This window comes from Episyrphus balteatus, chromosome 1 (genome assembly GCF_945859705.1).
Source record: "Episyrphus balteatus chromosome 1, idEpiBalt1.1, whole genome shotgun sequence".
Classification (NCBI taxonomy): domain Eukaryota; kingdom Metazoa; phylum Arthropoda; class Insecta; order Diptera; family Syrphidae; genus Episyrphus; species Episyrphus balteatus.
In genome coordinates, this window is record NC_079134.1 from 84,717,950 (window position 1) to 84,735,218 (window position 17,269).

General features: G+C 31.0%; 1 protein-coding gene across 4 annotated transcripts in view; it reads right to left on the reverse strand.

The window, feature by feature from the left end:
* Positions 1 to 17,269, reverse strand: part of LOC129906898 (uncharacterized) — a 255,944-nt gene that overhangs the window by 184,510 nt on the left and 54,165 nt on the right. The gene's annotated exons all lie outside the window — the stretch shown is intronic.

The following is a 17,269-nucleotide window of genomic DNA, read 5'->3' on the forward strand; positions in this document are numbered from 1 at the left end:
CCTTGTCTATAATACAGGCTGTTAAACATTTTCGAGTTTATTTACTGGGAAAAATATTTACTTTGATAACTGATTGCAATGCAGTTAAAGCTTCAGCCAACAAAAAAGACTTAATTCCAAGGATTGCAAGATGGTGGATTTATCTGCAAGATTTTAGTTTTGAAATAGTTTATCGCAAGGGGAGTAGCTTGGTCCATGTTGATTTTTTTAGTCGAAATCCAGTTAAAGTTGTTCGACGAGTCAGACACAAAGACTGGGCATATATTGAACAAAAAGGAAATGAAGAAGTACAGAATATGTTGGAAGAACTAAAAATGGGTAATCTTGATGCTAATCAATATGAAGAGCACAATGGAATGTTGTATCGAAAACAAATTAATCAAGATGGTACTACAAATTTACAATGGTTTGTTCCAAAGCAAAGTCGTTTGGGATTGTTACGAATTTTTCACGATGAACAATGTCATGTCGGTGTTGACAAGACATATGCATCAATCGCGGAACATTTTTGGTTCCCACGTATGAGAAGTTTTATTAAAAGCTATGTAAAACACTGTGTCATTTGTGCGGTAAAAAAAACGAGAACTGGTCCATTGCAAGGTTTTATAAATCCAGTTGAAAAACCAAAGCAACCTTTTGAAACTTTGCACATGGATTGTCTTGGCCCACTGCCAATATCAAATGACGGTTTCAAGCATATTTTACTGATAAGTGATGCTTTTACAAAATTCTGACTCCTATGAAGACTGTTACAACAGCTGAAACAAAAGACAAAATTCAACATGTTCTTTCACTTTTTGGTACCCCTAAAAAAATTATAATGGATTCAAGTACATCATTTAAAAATACAAGTTTTCCAAAATACTTAAATGAGTGGCAAATTGAATATCATTTTACAACACCAGATATACATAGAGGTAACGGTCAAGTCGAAAGATATATGAGAACAATTAGAAATTTAATGAGAATTGAAACGAAAATTAAATCAGAATGGCCGAGTGGTTTGTGGAAAATTCAGTTAGTTATAAATACAACTATACAAAAATCAATAGGAGAAACCCCTTTACAACTTCTTTTGGGAATAAGGAGTGCTACTCCATTGATTCAGGCAATATTGCGAAAAATATCCCCGGACCTGAAGCCTATTCGTGATCGAAAACTTGATAGAGAACGAGTGGCATTGAAATTATTTCCTGAACAGAGTTGCATGCAAGAGGCAAATCGAAAAAGACGGGACACAATTAAATACTCAGTTGGAGATTTTGTTTTAATGCATCGTGATTCTAATATGCATGATAGTAAAACTGATTATGAATTTTTGGGTCCTTATGAAATAGTAAAATGTTTGGTCAATGGAAGATATGAAATACAAAAGGTTGGCACAAAAATCATAACTAAAGTTTCAAAAGAACAATTGAGAGCATGGTCTTTGCAGTGGTCTATATCTTGTGACATGAAAGAAATACTGGAGTTTTTAGATTCTGAAGAAGAGGTTAACAGAATGAATCCAGGTTTGTTTTCGTTATAATGGTTGCGAAATTTGGTGATGGCTGAGGTCTCACCAATGATGATTTTTATATTTGGTCTCCATACCGGTAGTGTTGGAGCCAGGTGATGGCTGAGGTCACACCAGATTTTAAAGAGCCAGTTGTTGGTTATTGTTTCGAAGAATAGTTTATAGAAATAAAACTTTATTTTATTTTAAGATCTGATGGCATTACCTGAGCACGGGTCGTTTGAACGCGACACTACTCGAAGTGTCTTGCACTCCATATGTTTTGATGCAGAAATGTTCCTTGGGGTCAAAATAGTAAGAAAAAAGCTTTTTTAAAATTTTCCAACGAGCTATTCGTTTTTTATGAGCTTAATAAGTTATGAAAAAACGTACTTTTACGTACTTTTTCACACGTTTTTGTTAATAACTCTGTTAATAATAATGGTATGAACTCAATTAATAGCTCTATTTATAGAAGAAATATGCCTCTTTTTACCGGAATTTCAATCAAATTAGTGGCATTTTTAGATCTTCAGATATTCGAATCTAATTCCGTTCATTTTTTCTGCCCAACTCGATTTCACTAATCAAAAAGTTTTTTTTATAGAAGTCAGGGTATACTCTTCTAATGGTTTTTCGTATGTTGAACTCGAATCCGAAGGCAAAAAAATTCCATCACATCAAGTTTTTGAGATATTACCGTTAGAAAATCAAAAATACCCTTTTTTATAAGTTTTTGAGGTTATGTCATCTTGCGTGATAATTTTTTATAATTACATTTGTAGCGGTTTCTTAAAGAACTCAGTTTTTTCTTTTAAAATCCGTTTAAATTATTTCGATACCGCTTTTCTTCTCCGAGAAATCCTAAAATCAATTCAACATGTTTGGTGAATATTCTCTATGAAAAAAAATCTTATGTTCGTTTGGGTTTCATGGCAAATCGCAAAAACTTTTTGCATTTCTTTAAGTTTTTTGGTAAGTTTATGGGTAAGAAAATTTTTGACTAACCAAAAAACTTAAAGGAATGCAAATATTTTTTGCGATTTGCCATGAAACCCAAACGAACATAAGATTTTTTTTCATAGAGAATATTCACCAAACATGTTGAATTGATTTTAGGATTTCTCGGAGAAGAAAAGCGATATCGAAATTATTTAAACGGGTTTTAAAAGAAAAAACTTAGTTCTTTAAGAAACCGCTACAAATGTAATTATAAAAAATTATCACGCAAGATGACATAACCTCAAAAACTGTTAAAAAGGGGTATTTTTGATTTTCTAACGGTAATATCTCAAAAACTTGATGTGATGGAATTTTTTTGCCTTCGGATTCGAGTTCAACATACGAAAAACCATTAGAAAAGTATACCCTGGCTTCTATAAAAAAAACTTTTTGATTAGTGAAATCGAATTGGGCAAAAAAAATGAACGGACTTAGATCCGAATATCTGAAGATCTAAAAATGCCACTAATTTGATTGAAATGCCGTTAAAAAGAGGCATATTTCTTCTATAAATAGAGCTATTATTTGAGTTTCTACCATTATTATTAACAGAGTTATTAACAAAAACGTGTGAAAAAGTACGTAAAAGTACGTTTTTTCATAACTTATTAAGCTCATAAAAAACGAATAGCTCGATAGAAAATTTTAAAAAAGCTTTTTTCTTACTACTTAGACCCCAAGGAACATTTCTGCATCAAAACATATGGAGTGCAAGACACTTCGAGTAGTGTCCCGTTCAAACGACCCGTGTGAGGTGACGAGAACGTCACCGTATTAGATGTATTAGATGTATCAAGAAGAAGAATCATTGAAGCGATAATGGGTCCTACTTGAACAACCAAAACACTTACTTTTTTAAAAATTAAAAATTAGTTTTTCATTTAAAAATTGTTCTTAAAAAATATCTGAAAATATATTATTATAATTTGTGAAATCGAAAAAGGACGATCTACTTTTTGATTATTTTTGAATTCAATATTAGAATTATTTAAAATACCATTGCTATTGGAATTATTTAAAATACGATTTTGCTAACAATACATACATTTGTATGTATGTGTTACTGATATAATGATATAAACATTAAAAAAAACATGAATGATTGTTTTTTTACAACCGAACGGGCGCACAGTGTGTCGAGTCCATACAAAGGTTTATCATAAATACTTGCAGCTAAGTTTTTGGAGTTTTAATATCTTTTTTTGTGTTTTTATGGCAGGAATAGAAAAAAAAAATTACAAATTAACAAATTAAACAACCTATTACTTTTTTTTTTTAGTATAATTTATGAAATTAACATTTATTGAAGAAGCTACTTGTGAGCAAAATTATTTTTTTTATTATATATAAACAAAAATATACTTTTCGTAAGGTTTTTGGTGTGCTGAACTGGAATCCGAATTCTATCATATCACGTTTTTGAAATATTCCCGTTAGAAAATCTGAAATGTCGTTTTTTAACAGTTTTTAAGGTTATGTTCTTGAACGTGGTGATTTATTTTAAATAAATTTGTGACAGTTTCTAAAAGAACTAAATGTTTTCTTTTAAAGCCCGTTTAAATCTTTTCAATATCTTTTTTCTACTTTGGGAAATCTTAAGTTCAAGTCAACTTGTTTTGTTTATCTTCTCTATACAAAAAAATCGTATGTTTATTTGCGTTTCATAGCAAATCTCGAATACTTTTTTGTCAATCGCTTTCAAATTTTGAAATAACGTTTAATTTGCATTTTCGTAAATTCTTATATGGGCGAGGTTGGTAAATACGCTATAATACACAGTAGAGCGTGGCCGGGTCAAGTAATTACATTAAAAATTTAGTATGCAGAAAAATATAATTTTTTTGTTGTTGAAACAATATTTAAAATATTTTTAATTACATAAACAGCTTTTTGTTACTTGTGTATGGCTACAAATTATTAAAAACATCGATTTTTTCATTTTTGTGATCCCCTTGAAGATGTTTCTCAAAAAATGAATTATTTTGAGTACTTGACTCGTGGCACATAAATGTGAATATCTCTGGTAATCGCAAACAGAAGTAGACCAAACTTTGCCAATATTAAGCATAGGCCTAAGGCAAAATAATATAAAAAAATTATCGATATGATTTTATATGTTTTTTTTTTAAATTAAGTTTAAAAATTAATTTTTTTTTTTTGGCCATTCATCAAAGAAATTTTAATAACTCATATATAATTTTATAAATTTAATTTTTTTTTTGTTATACGTTTTACAACAACACTCAAATAAACAAAATAACATTAACAAAATTTTTCAAACAATTACCAAACGTGAAATATACCTCTCAAAGATTCCCATAAATTCCTCAAAATATTTTCGATTTCCGAGGTACTCATGTTTCGGAGCTAATTTTGAATACATAACCTGGGTTATTTTCTAAGATAAATATGTTTTCATATGAGTTGACACTTCTTAATTATATTTTAATAGCAAAAATATTAATTTTTAACAAAAAAAAAATTGATTTATCATAAGGGGACGACACACTGTGGGGCGGCTTGCTTGGCGGTGGGAGCGGACTAAACGACTTTGCGGCCGGCTGGAAGTCGTAATTTTTGTCCAAAAAAAAATATAAAAATACGACATTGTAGGTCTGAATGTGGTCTACAAATTTTATGTTAATAATTTTTTCGATATTCATCACCCAAAAATAGATTATGTCAAAAAACAAATGGCATGTCCTAAATTTTTGACTTTTTTAATCGATATCTCGAAAACGGTTCATGATACACAAAAAATGTGTATGCATGAATTGTAGAACTCGTTAAAAGCTACAAAAAAGCTGCTTGTAAAATTTTCGCATCTTGTCAGATAGCCGAGTTATTGTCAAAAACCCAAATTTATCCTTTTTTTCAAAATGGCGGAAAAAGCTCAGGAAATCTTGGTCGAAAACTTGAAGTTAAGCTTTTTTAAGCATCTTCTACAACATATCCAAAATTTAGCTTTCTCGGTCATTTTGCATTTCTAAGCCGTTTTTTTCGACATAATGACTGTCCTACTTCAGTTTCTTAAGACTGGGTTCCCTTTTTCAGGAAAGTCAAATCTCATGTAAAAGCATTTGTGTGTATTAGTGAATGGGTTTCGCTCTCTCGCCATCGAATTCTCTGGTGTTTTACTCTCAGGATGTTGGTTATGGTTTTCATTCATTGTCTTTTTGTGAGATCGCCATCGCACTCACGCGTGAGTTACGTTGCTTACTTTGATTCGACAGAGTTATGCTTACTAGTTTTCAGCAGCGAGAAAGTAAAACACGATAATAATTTATTTTAAGACAACCTTTTTATTTGCTTCTCCAATCCTAACTAACTTAAACATAATACATACTGTACCAAAGCTTGGCTTGGCTTGGATGAGACCACCTGTCCCAAAGCTTGGCTTGGGTTCTTATCAGTACACAGCTGATAATACCCAAACGTAATGAGAATGATACTCGCATAGATATACACAGTTCGATGTGTTATAATCCGTCGTTGCTATGCTGTATCATCTGTTCGTCTGTTGGCATGCTGGATTATGTGTTGATTCGATATGATGATAATAACTTATAGTCTGGCTGGTACAGTTGTATATGAATATACAAGTATTATGTTATATGTAATATAATGTAATATAACTCGTGCGGGGTGACATGCAAATGGATGTAGGTACATAGATCTTTATATGGATATGGTGTTTGTGGACGAAAACTGGTTTGAAATTCAATATTTTCATGAAAGATTTCTGGAGTGTATACCTATTTATTTTTGAAATGAAAAAGAAACTTATTTCCATGTTGCTGTTGTGGATGGCACTTGAGTTTTTTGTGTATCAGAGAAATTTTTTGCTTTATAATAATAATTATAGTTGTTCAGCGGAGAAGCAGGTAGAGGATGTGTTATTTGGGCGCATTGATATAATATACTTCACAGTATCCTTTGTGTAGTTTGTATAAAAATATGAGTAGGTAGATGCGCAGAAGGATTGATTTTCAGGTTCTTGCTCACTTTTGAGTTGTTCTTCGTTGAGAAATTTTTTGTCTCGCACACGCGCGTGCCGGCTGACATGGAAATGTATTTACTTACAATATATAGAATGTTTAGGTTCTTATGTGTATGTTGTTTGAGGATGGACTCGATATCAATCCAATTTACTTTCAAAACCTTTTTAATAAAGATTTTTTTTAAAGTCACCAATGTAATGAACTCAGTTCGTAACTGAATCGATTTTGTTTTTTATTTACTTATACCTACCTACATTATTAGGAAACAAAAATAAGGCAGCATTAATAGCTTATAAGTTACTTTTTTTTAAACCTTGAAATTAATTTTTCAATTAGGTATGTAATCAAAGTTTAGGGAAGTTTTCAAAAATAATTTTCAAGCTCAACACTTTGAAAAACAATGATCTATTTTTTCAAATTCAGATAGGCATTAGCTACTTTTTTGCTTCTGTAGACAATGAAAAACAAAAGGACATATTTATATTATATAACCCCGTACGCACGCGCGAGTGTAGTATAATAAACAATACAACCCAGAAATCAACCTAAATATGGAAATCAATCATTGTGCACAAGCCCATGTGAAATGTCAATACACATTTTTACACACAAACAAATGCATACCACATATCTAATCTTTTACCTATATCCCCGCACGAGCGATGTGAATATTACACAATGCAAAGAATTTCGCTGACACAAAAACCCAAAAGTGTCAACTCGCAAGCGCAGGTGCGATATTATAAACACGAAATGAATTGTTAGGAAAAACCCAAGAGTCAACAAGAACAAAACAACCCTTTTTGAAAACCAAAGATAATGATCTTGCAAAAAATATCTACTATCTACCTACTCTCTGCATCATCTTCATAATTTCATGAATGATTTCTGCCTGCCTGAGTGAGGAAATAGGAAACAAAAAAAAAGTATTATGTCATGGTATAAAAAGAGAAGGTATGATCATTAGAAAAAACTCAGTATCGAGAACTGTCAAAACTTATGGCTACTAAAGGTTTTGACAGCCCAGCCCATTGAAATTGTTGTTGTAAACAAATTTGTCTTGGAAATTGTTGTTGCTTTTGACTTTGCCAAATGCCAAACGTCAAAACCTTATTACCCCATTTTGTAAGATGGCGGCTCTAATGATCATACCTTGTCTTTTTATACCATGGTATTATGTAAACACAAAAAAAAAAAAAAAAACAAAATATAACGAGAAAATGAGAGCGCAAGAGCAAGTTTTTTTTTTCAATAAATAGAAAAGAACAGAAAAAAAGAGTTCATCAGCGCCAGCTTATGCGTGGCATTCTTTTGAACTAAATTTGCATGTGTGCGTGATCAATGGAATTTTCAAAGTAAAAAAAGCTAAAATAGACACTTTTTCAACAATTTATATTAAAAATACTGTGAGCAAAAATATATATTTTTTTTTTAAACTGATTTGAAATATAATGAAAAAAAAAATAATAAAAATAAATTGTGGATGCTTTGACTGCCCCTTCCTCAAAAACAGAATGCAAATATTGGTTTATTAAAATCAAATTTTTAGTGTGTAAATAAAAAAAATATTTTTTTTGGCAAACGGGTTGCATGAACAACTTTATTAACTTCTCATTAAAAAATACAAAAACATTTTAAAAAATAATCACGCTTTGCCCCACGACTAAAATGCTAAAAAAGTGCATTTTGACACCTTTCCTTCAAATTAACCGTTCAAACTAACTTCAAATTAAATTTTAAAAATTTTATTGGATTCTCCTAATTTCACTTTATAGTTTTCTTTTTGTTTCATCTAAAAACACTAATAAACGGTAAAGTTATTCTAAGAAGAGTGAGTAAAAAAACATGAAATTATAACAAATTAACGAAGCTTTTTTTCTAATAAAAAAAAAAAAATCCGTTTCACGTACTGCATAAAAAAACATTTGATCATTATAAAAAAAAAAAAAAAATAAAAAATATTCGTACATTTATTACCTTTTCAAAAAAGTACGTTTCATAAGATTATCTTATAAACTGCAAAAGTTATACAACAATTAGTCAACCATCTTCCATTAAAATGCTATGGAAATCCCCCCCCTTAATACATTTTTAGTTTTTTAATCAAATATAATTAAATCGTACTAGGATTTTCATTACGAGTTTTAAAAAAACTCTATTTTTTAAATTATAAGTGTAGTATACCTACATAATTTTTTAATTCACTTGCTTTTTAAATATTGTTTCAATCAAATTTCGTGATTAACCGAAACTTTTTATGTTTCTTCAGTTCCATACTTTCTTAATTTTAAGATAAAAACCTTTAATATCGTATTCATGTTTTCATTTAGAACGAGTTTTAAAAAATAAAAACTCTATTTTTTGAATTAGGTATAAGTGGAGTATACTTCATTTTTTAATTCACTTGTTTTTTAAAGATCTTTCAATCAAATTTCGTGATTAAACGAAACTTTTTATTCTTCTTCAGTTTCATGCTTTCTTAGTTTTAACATAAAAACCTTTAATATCGTATTCGTGCTTTCATTTAGAACGCGTTTTAAAAAATAAAAACTCTATGTGAATTAGTAGTCTATTATACGTCGTTTATTTTAATTCTCTTGCTTTATAAATATCGTTTTAATCAAATTTCATGATTAACTGAAACCTTTTATGCTTGTTCAATTTCTAATTTCAATTACATAATTTCAAATATCACTTTTAAAACATAATCAATATGGCTTCTTTTTTTTATGTGGTGAGAGACTTAGAGACTTTAAATGTCTTAAGCAACATTTATTTTTTATACATTGTGATCAAGAAATTATGCAATTTAATTGTAGGCGATCTTTTCAAATTTTCAAATCATTTCAAAGACATTTTAATAAACATCATATCGCTACTACCGTTGAAGAAAATAATTGTCTTGAACTTGTTTCCACTCCTCTTTCTCCACCAAATATTGACCCCACACCCATTCGATTAAATTTTTCTATGAAACCTGCAGTTGAAGAGATGACACCAACAGTTGATAAAGCTATGTCAATTTTTATTGCGTCCTTGTATGAAAATGCACTTCTACCCAGAAATATTGTTCAGAAAGTTATTGATGGCTTCGAAGGTTTTTTGAATTCCTTAATCTTAGTGGTTGAGAATTGTGTTGAAAGAACTAGCTTAGAGCACTTATTACCTGCTGATGTTTCAGAGTCTTTAGTTGAATCTATCACACCTCAAATCGTTTTTCCTTTAACATTATTTAGAACGGAGCACAAAAGAATGAATTATTTTACTTCGCAAGAGTCTTACTGGAGTTGTCCAGGGGCGGACTGGGGGTCAAAGGGCCTCCCGGGACTTTAAGGAAAACGGCCACAAATACATAATTCACTTTTAAAATTTTTAAAAAGAAAAGTTGATATGCAGAAACTGTTTCTTGATATTAAGTTTTTTTCACGTTTATTGATCTATAATCTGTGAACAGGCGGATCAATTTATTTGAGTGATTGAAAATAAATAAAATGTCAGGGCTAAGTTATATAACATTCATTTTAAAACGTTAAGTGGGTGTTACTTTCAGTTTAGTCAAAAGAAAATATGTATTCTTTATATATCTAATATAAGGGGTTCATATATCAATATATCGAATGTCACTTTTCATAAATGTCCACTTCTTCCAAAAATATGTACAAATACAAATCGAAAAAATCTTTATCTTAATTTGTTTGACTAATGTAGCTAGAATGTTATTATTATTATTATTTGATCTCAGCACAACGTTCTAGAATGATATTATAGCCCAGGCAAATTAGTAAATCAAATCGCATTTTTCGCAGGACTAAATTTTTTTTCGTCGAATGTATTTGGTTGAATGTCCTTATCACAAAAGTCAATTTTTTGGGATGGTAGGATTAGTCCATTGAGTTGTTACAAAATTTTGGCCTAACCTTGCATTTTGGGTAGGACAAGATTTTTTTGTTTTGATGTGCAGAGAGGGTTACTGTGAGTATACAATCTAGTTTTCGGGGTTGATAGCCCTCCTATTTGGCCGCCATCTTGGAAAAAGTGGTGTAAACCGTTTTCTATCGATATCTTGGAAACCGTTAGTCTCACAGAAAAATTATTAAGACTTTTTTTATTGAGAATTAGTTTCTCTACAATTTTGATTAAGGAACTTTTTTCTGTAAAATTGAAAATAAAGCAGTTATTCTTCAAAATAGATGAAAATTTTCAAGAAAAAATCTTTGAAGGGTCAGAACTTTTTTTTTAATACTATTTTTGAAAAAAAAAATATTAAGTAAGTTTTTGAAGATAATTTTACTACAAACAATTTCGTATACTCATTTTTAATTTTGTGTCATCATTAGCTGCTGTAGCAGCCTTATTCCAAGATGTATTTTTACTTGCGATGTAGGTACTATAAAGGGTGATTCAGGAGTAATGTGCCAAAAAGCTGGAGGGTGTAGGTTGGATCGAGACAAGAAAAAAATTATGACGGAGGGGGGGTCTATTCCCCCTCCTTTAGCGGGGAGGGGCAGATAAAAAAATACTTAATTTGGAAAAAAGTTATTAAAAATCAACGGTTACACCTACAACAACATGTTATACCTTTTTGTAAAGCCAAAAAACCTAGACGTTAACAAAAATTTTAAATGTTAAATGTTGTTGTTAAAAATTCGAACGATTATGACTGTTTTTATCCAATTCCTACTATATTAAAAGTCAAACTCTTTCCTAATTTAAACGATTTTAAAAAATAAATTTATTAAAACTACAAAATAAACATAATGGTTCTTGTAATAGAGCTTTGACATTATGGAAATTGCTGTCCCATGGAAAGTTATAGGGGAAAGTTTAGAGTCAGTATGTATTTTGCAGAAGCGTTTTCTCGAAATGAGGTTTTTTGAGTTCTCGCTCTTTTGCACTGAAGGTGCGATATATCTCGCAAACAAAGCAAAATTTGTATGTATCGCATTTAAAAATTTCCTATAAGAATAATATTTTTTTCATATAAGAATAATATTTTTTTTTAAATTCAGAAAAAAATTTGCGTATCTAAACAAAATTCGGTGGGCCTTAAAAGATCTATAGAGGGCCTTCATTTACTAAAAGGGCCACAAGCATAATTCTGTGAACCTTGAAAGATCGAAAGAGGGCCTACATTGACTAAAGGGCCACAAACAAAATTCGGTGGGCCTTCGAAGATCTATAGGGGGCCAACATTTAATGAAAGGGCAAAAAACAAAATTCGGTGGGCCTTCAAAGATCTATAGAGGGCCTACATTTACTAAAAGGGCCACAAGCATAATTCTGTGAACCTTGAAAGATCGAAAGAGGGCCTACATTGACTAAAGGGCCACAAACAAAATTCGGTGGGCCTTCAAAGATCTGTAGGGGGCCTACATTTAATGAAAGGGCAACAAACAAAATTCGGTGGGCCTTCAAAGATCTATAGAGTGCCTACATTTACTAAAAGGGCCACAAGCATAATTCTGTGAACCTTGAAAGATCGAAAGAGGGACTACATTGACTAAAGGACCACAAACAAAATTCGGTGGGCCTTCAAAGATCTATAGGGGGAATACATTTACTAAAACGGCCACAAACATAATTCTGTGAACCTTGAAAGATCGAAAGAGGGCCTACATTGACGAAATGACCACAAACAAAATTCGGTGGGCCTTCAAAGATCTATAGAGGGCCTACATTTACTAAAAGGGCCACAAGCATAATTCTGTGAACCTTGAAAGATCAAAAGAGGTCCTACATTGACTAAAGGGTCACAAACAAAATTCGGTGGGCCTTCAAAGATCTAAAGGGGGCCTACATTTACTAAAACGGCCACAAGCACAATTCTGTGAACCTTGAAAGATCGAAAGAGGGCCTACATTGACGAAAGGACCACAAACAAAATTCGGTGGCCCTTCAAAGATCTAAAGGGGGCCTACATTTACTAAAATGGCCACAAGCATAATTCTGTGAACCTTGAAAGATCAAAAGAGGTCCTACATTGACTAAAGGGTCACAAACAAAATTCGGTGAGCCTTCAAAGATCTAAAGGGGGCCTACATTTACTAAAACGGCCACAAGCATAATTCTGTGAACCTTGAAAGATAAAAAGAGGTCCTACATTGACTAAAGGGTCACAAACAAAATTCGGTGGGCCTTCAAAGATCTAAAGGGGGCCTACATTTACTAAAATGGCCACAAGCATAATTCTGTGAACCTTGAAAGATCGAAAGAGGGCCTACATTGACTAAAGGGCCACAAACAAAATTCGGTGGGCCTTCAAAGATCTATAGGGGGCCTACATTTAATAAAAGGGCCACAAAAATAATTCTGTGCACCTCGAAAGATTTATAGGAGGCCACAATATGTTTATATTGACTAGCAACCGAGCATTTTATGAGAAAGTTTTCTTTTACAAAATAGAATTTCAAGTGCTTTTAAAAATTTTCTTCTTGCCCGAGGGCCTACCGGGAAAACTCCCGGTTGCCCGGTGGGCCAGTCCGCCCCTGGAGTTGTCTTACTGTATTTGAATATACAAGTATTATGTTATATGTAATATAATGTAATATAACTCGTGCGGGGTGACATGCAAATGGATGTAGGTACATAGATCTTTATATGGATATGGTGTTTGTGGACGAAAACTGGTTTGAAATTCAATATTTTCAAGAAAGATTTCTGGAGTGTATACCTATTTATTTTTGAAATGAAAAAGAAACTTATTTCCATGTTGCTGTTGTGGATGGCACTTGAGTTTTTTGTGTATCAGAGAAATTTTTTGCTTTATAATAATAATTATAGTTGTTCAGCGGAGAAGCAGGTAGAGGATGTGTTATTTGGGCGCATTGATATAATATACTTCACAGTATCCTTTGTGTAGTTTGTATAAAAATATGAGTAGGTAGATGCGCAGAAGGATTGATTTTCAGGTTCTTGCTCACTTTTGAGTTGTTCTTCGTTGAGAAATTTTTTGTCTCGCACACGCGCGTGCCGGCTGACATGGAAATGTATTTACTTACAATATATAGAATGTTTAGGTTCTTATGTGTATGTTGTTTGAGGATGGACTCGATATCAATCCAATTTACTTTAAAAACCTTTTTAATAAAGATTTTTTTTAAAGTCACCAATGTAATGAACTCAGTTCGTAACTGAATCGATTTTGTTTTTTATTTACTTATACCTACCTACATTATTAGGAAACAAAAATAAGGCAGCATTAATAACTTATAAGTTACTTTTTTTTAAACCTTGAAATTAATTTTTCAATTAGGTATGTAATCAAAGTTTAGGGAAGTTTTCAAAAATAATTTTCAAGCTCAACACTTTGAAAAACAATGATCTATTTTTTCAAATTCAGATAGGCATTAGCTACTTTTTTGCTTCTGTAGACAATGAAAAACAAAAGGACATATTTATATTATATAACCCCGTACGCACGCGCGAGTGTAGTATAATAAACAATACAACCCAGAAATCAACCTAAATATGGAAATCAATCATTGTGCACAAGCCCATGTGAAATGTCAATACACATTTTTACACACAAACAAATGCATACCACATATCTAATCTTTTACCTATATCCCCGCACGAGCGATGTGAATATTACACAATGCAAAGAATTTCGCTGACACAAAAAAAAACCCAAAAGTGTCAACTCGCAAGCGCAGGTGCGATATTATAAACACGAAATGAATTGTTAGGAAAAACCCAAGAGTCAACAAGAACAAAACAACCCTTTTTGAAAACCAAAGATAATGATCTTGCAAAAAATATCTACTATCTACCTACTCTCTGCATCATCTTCATAATTTCATGAATGATTTCTGCCTGCCTGAGTGAGGAAATAGGAAACAAAAAAAAAGTATTATGTCATGGTATAAAAAGAGAAGGTATGATCATTAGAAAAAACTCAGTATCGAGAACTGCCAAAACTTATGGCTACTAAAGGTTTTGACAGCCCAGCCCATTGAAATTGTTGTTGTAAACAAATTTGTCTTGGAAATTGTTGTTGCTTTTGACTTTGCCAAATGCCAAACGTCAAAACCTTATTACCCCATTTTGTAAGATGGCGGCTCTAATGATCATACCTTGTCTTTTTATACCATGGTATTATGTAAACACAAAAAAAAAAAAAAAACAAAATATAACGAGAAAATGAGAGCGCAAGAGCAAGTTTTTTTTTCAATAAATAGAAAAGAACAGAAAAAAAGAGTTCATCAGCGCCAGCTTATGCGTGGCATTCTTTTGAACTAAATTTGCATGTGTGCGTGATCAATGGAATTTTCAAAGTAAAAAAAGCTAAAATAGACACTTTTTCAACAATTTATATTAAAAATACTGTGAGCAAAAATATATATATTTTTTTGAAACTGATTTGAAATATAATGAAAAAAAAATAATAAAAATAAATTGTGGATGCTTTGACTGCCCCTTCCTCAAAAACAGAATGCAAATATTGGTTTATTAAAATCAAATTTTTAGTGTGTAAATAAAAAAAATATTTTTTTTGGCAAACGGGTTGCATGAACAACTTTATTAACTTCTCATTAAAAAATACAAAAACATTTTAAAAAATAATCACGCTTTGCCCCACGACTAAAATGCTAAAAAAGTGCATTTTGACACCTTTCCTTCAAATTAACAGTTCAAACTAACTTCAAATTAAATTTTAAAAATTTTATTGGATTCTCCTAATTTCACTTTATAGTTTTCTTTTTGTTTCATCTAAAAACACTAATAAACGGTAAAGTTATTCTAAGAAGAGTGAGTAAAAAAACATGAAATTATAACAAATTAACGAAGCTTTTTTTCTAATAAAAAAAAAAAAATCTGTTTCACATACTGCATGAAAAAACATTTGATCATTATAAAAAAAAAAAAAATAAAAAATATTCGTACATTTATTACCTTTTCAAAAAAGTACGTTTCATAAGATTATCTTATAAACTGCAAAAGTTATACAACAATTAGTCAACCATCTTCCATTAAAATGCTATGGAAACCCCCCCCCCTTAATACATTTTTAGTTTTTTAATCAAATATAATTAAATCGTACTAGGATTTTCATTACGAGTTTTAAAAAAACTCTATTTTTTAAATTATAAGTGTAGTATACCTACATAATTTTTTAATTCACTTGCTTTTTAAATATTGTTTCAATCAAATTTCGTGATTAACCGAAACTTTTTATGTTTCTTCAGTTCCATACTTTCTTAATTTTAAGATAAAAACCTTTAATATCGTATTCATGTTTTCATTTAGAACGAGTTTTAAAAAATAAAAACTCTATTTTTTGAATTAGGTATAAGTGGAGTATACTTCATTTTTTAATTCACTTGTTTTTTAAAGATCTTTCAATCAAATTTCGTGATTAAACGAAACTTTTTATTCTTCTTCAGTTTCATGCTTTCTTAGTTTTAACATAAAAACCTTTAATATCGTATTCGTGCTTTCATTTAGAACGCGTTTTAAAAAATAAAAACTCTATGTGAATTAGTAGTCTATTATACGTCGTTTATTTTAATTCTCTTGCTTTATAAATATCGTTTTAATCAAATTTCATGATTAACTGAAACCTTTTATGCTTGTTCAATTTCTAATTTCAATTACATAATTTCAAATATCACTTTTAAAACATAATCAATATGGCTTCTTTTTTTTATGTGGTGAGAGACTTAGAGACTTTAAATGTCTTAAGCAACATTTATTTTTTATACATTGTGATCAAGAAATTATGCAATTTAATTGTAGGCGATCTTTTCAAATTTTCAAATCATTTCAAAGACATTTTAATAAACATCATATCGCTACTACCGTTGAAGAAAATAATTGTCTTGAACTTGTTTCCACTCCTCTTTCTCCACCAAATATTGACCCCACACCCATTCGATTAAATTTTTCTATGAAACCTGCAGTTGAAGAGATGACACCAACAGTTGATAAAGCTATGTCAATTTTTATTGCGTCCTTGTATGAAAATGCACTTCTACCCAGAAATATTGTTCAGAAAGTTATTGATGGCTTCGAAGGTTTTTTGAATTCCTTAATCTTAGTGGTTGAGAATTGTGTTGAAAGAACTAGCTTAGAGCACTTATTACCTGCTGATGTTTCAGAGTCTTTAGTTGAATCTATCACACCTCAAATCGTTTTTCCTTTAACATTATTTAGAACGGAGCACAAAAGAATGAATTATTTTACTTCGCAAGAGTCTTACTGGAGTTGTCTTACTGTATTTGAATATACAAGTATTATGTTATATGTAATATAATGTAATATAACTCGTGCGGGGTGACATGCAAATGGATGTAGGTACATAGATCTTTATATGGATATGGTGTTTGTGGACGAAAACTGGTTTGAAATTCAATATTTTCAAGAAAGATTTCTGGAGTGTATACCTATTTATTTTTGAAATGAAAAAGAAACTTATTTCCATGTTGCTGTTGTGGATGGCACTTGAGTTTTTTGTGTATCAGAGAAATTTTTTGCTTTATAATAATAATTATAGTTGTTCAGCGGAGAAGCAGGTAGAGGATGTGTTATTTGGGCGCATTGATATAATATACTTCACAGTATCCTTTGTGTAGTTTGTATAAAAATATGAGTAGGTAGATGCGCAGAAGGATTGATTTTCAGGTTCTTGCTCACTTTTGAGTTGTTCTTCGTTGAGAAATTTTTTGTCTCGCACACGCGCGTGCCGGCTGACATGGAAATGTATTTACTTACAATATATAGAATGTTTAGGTTCTTATGTGTATGTTGTTTGAGGATGGACTCGATATCAATC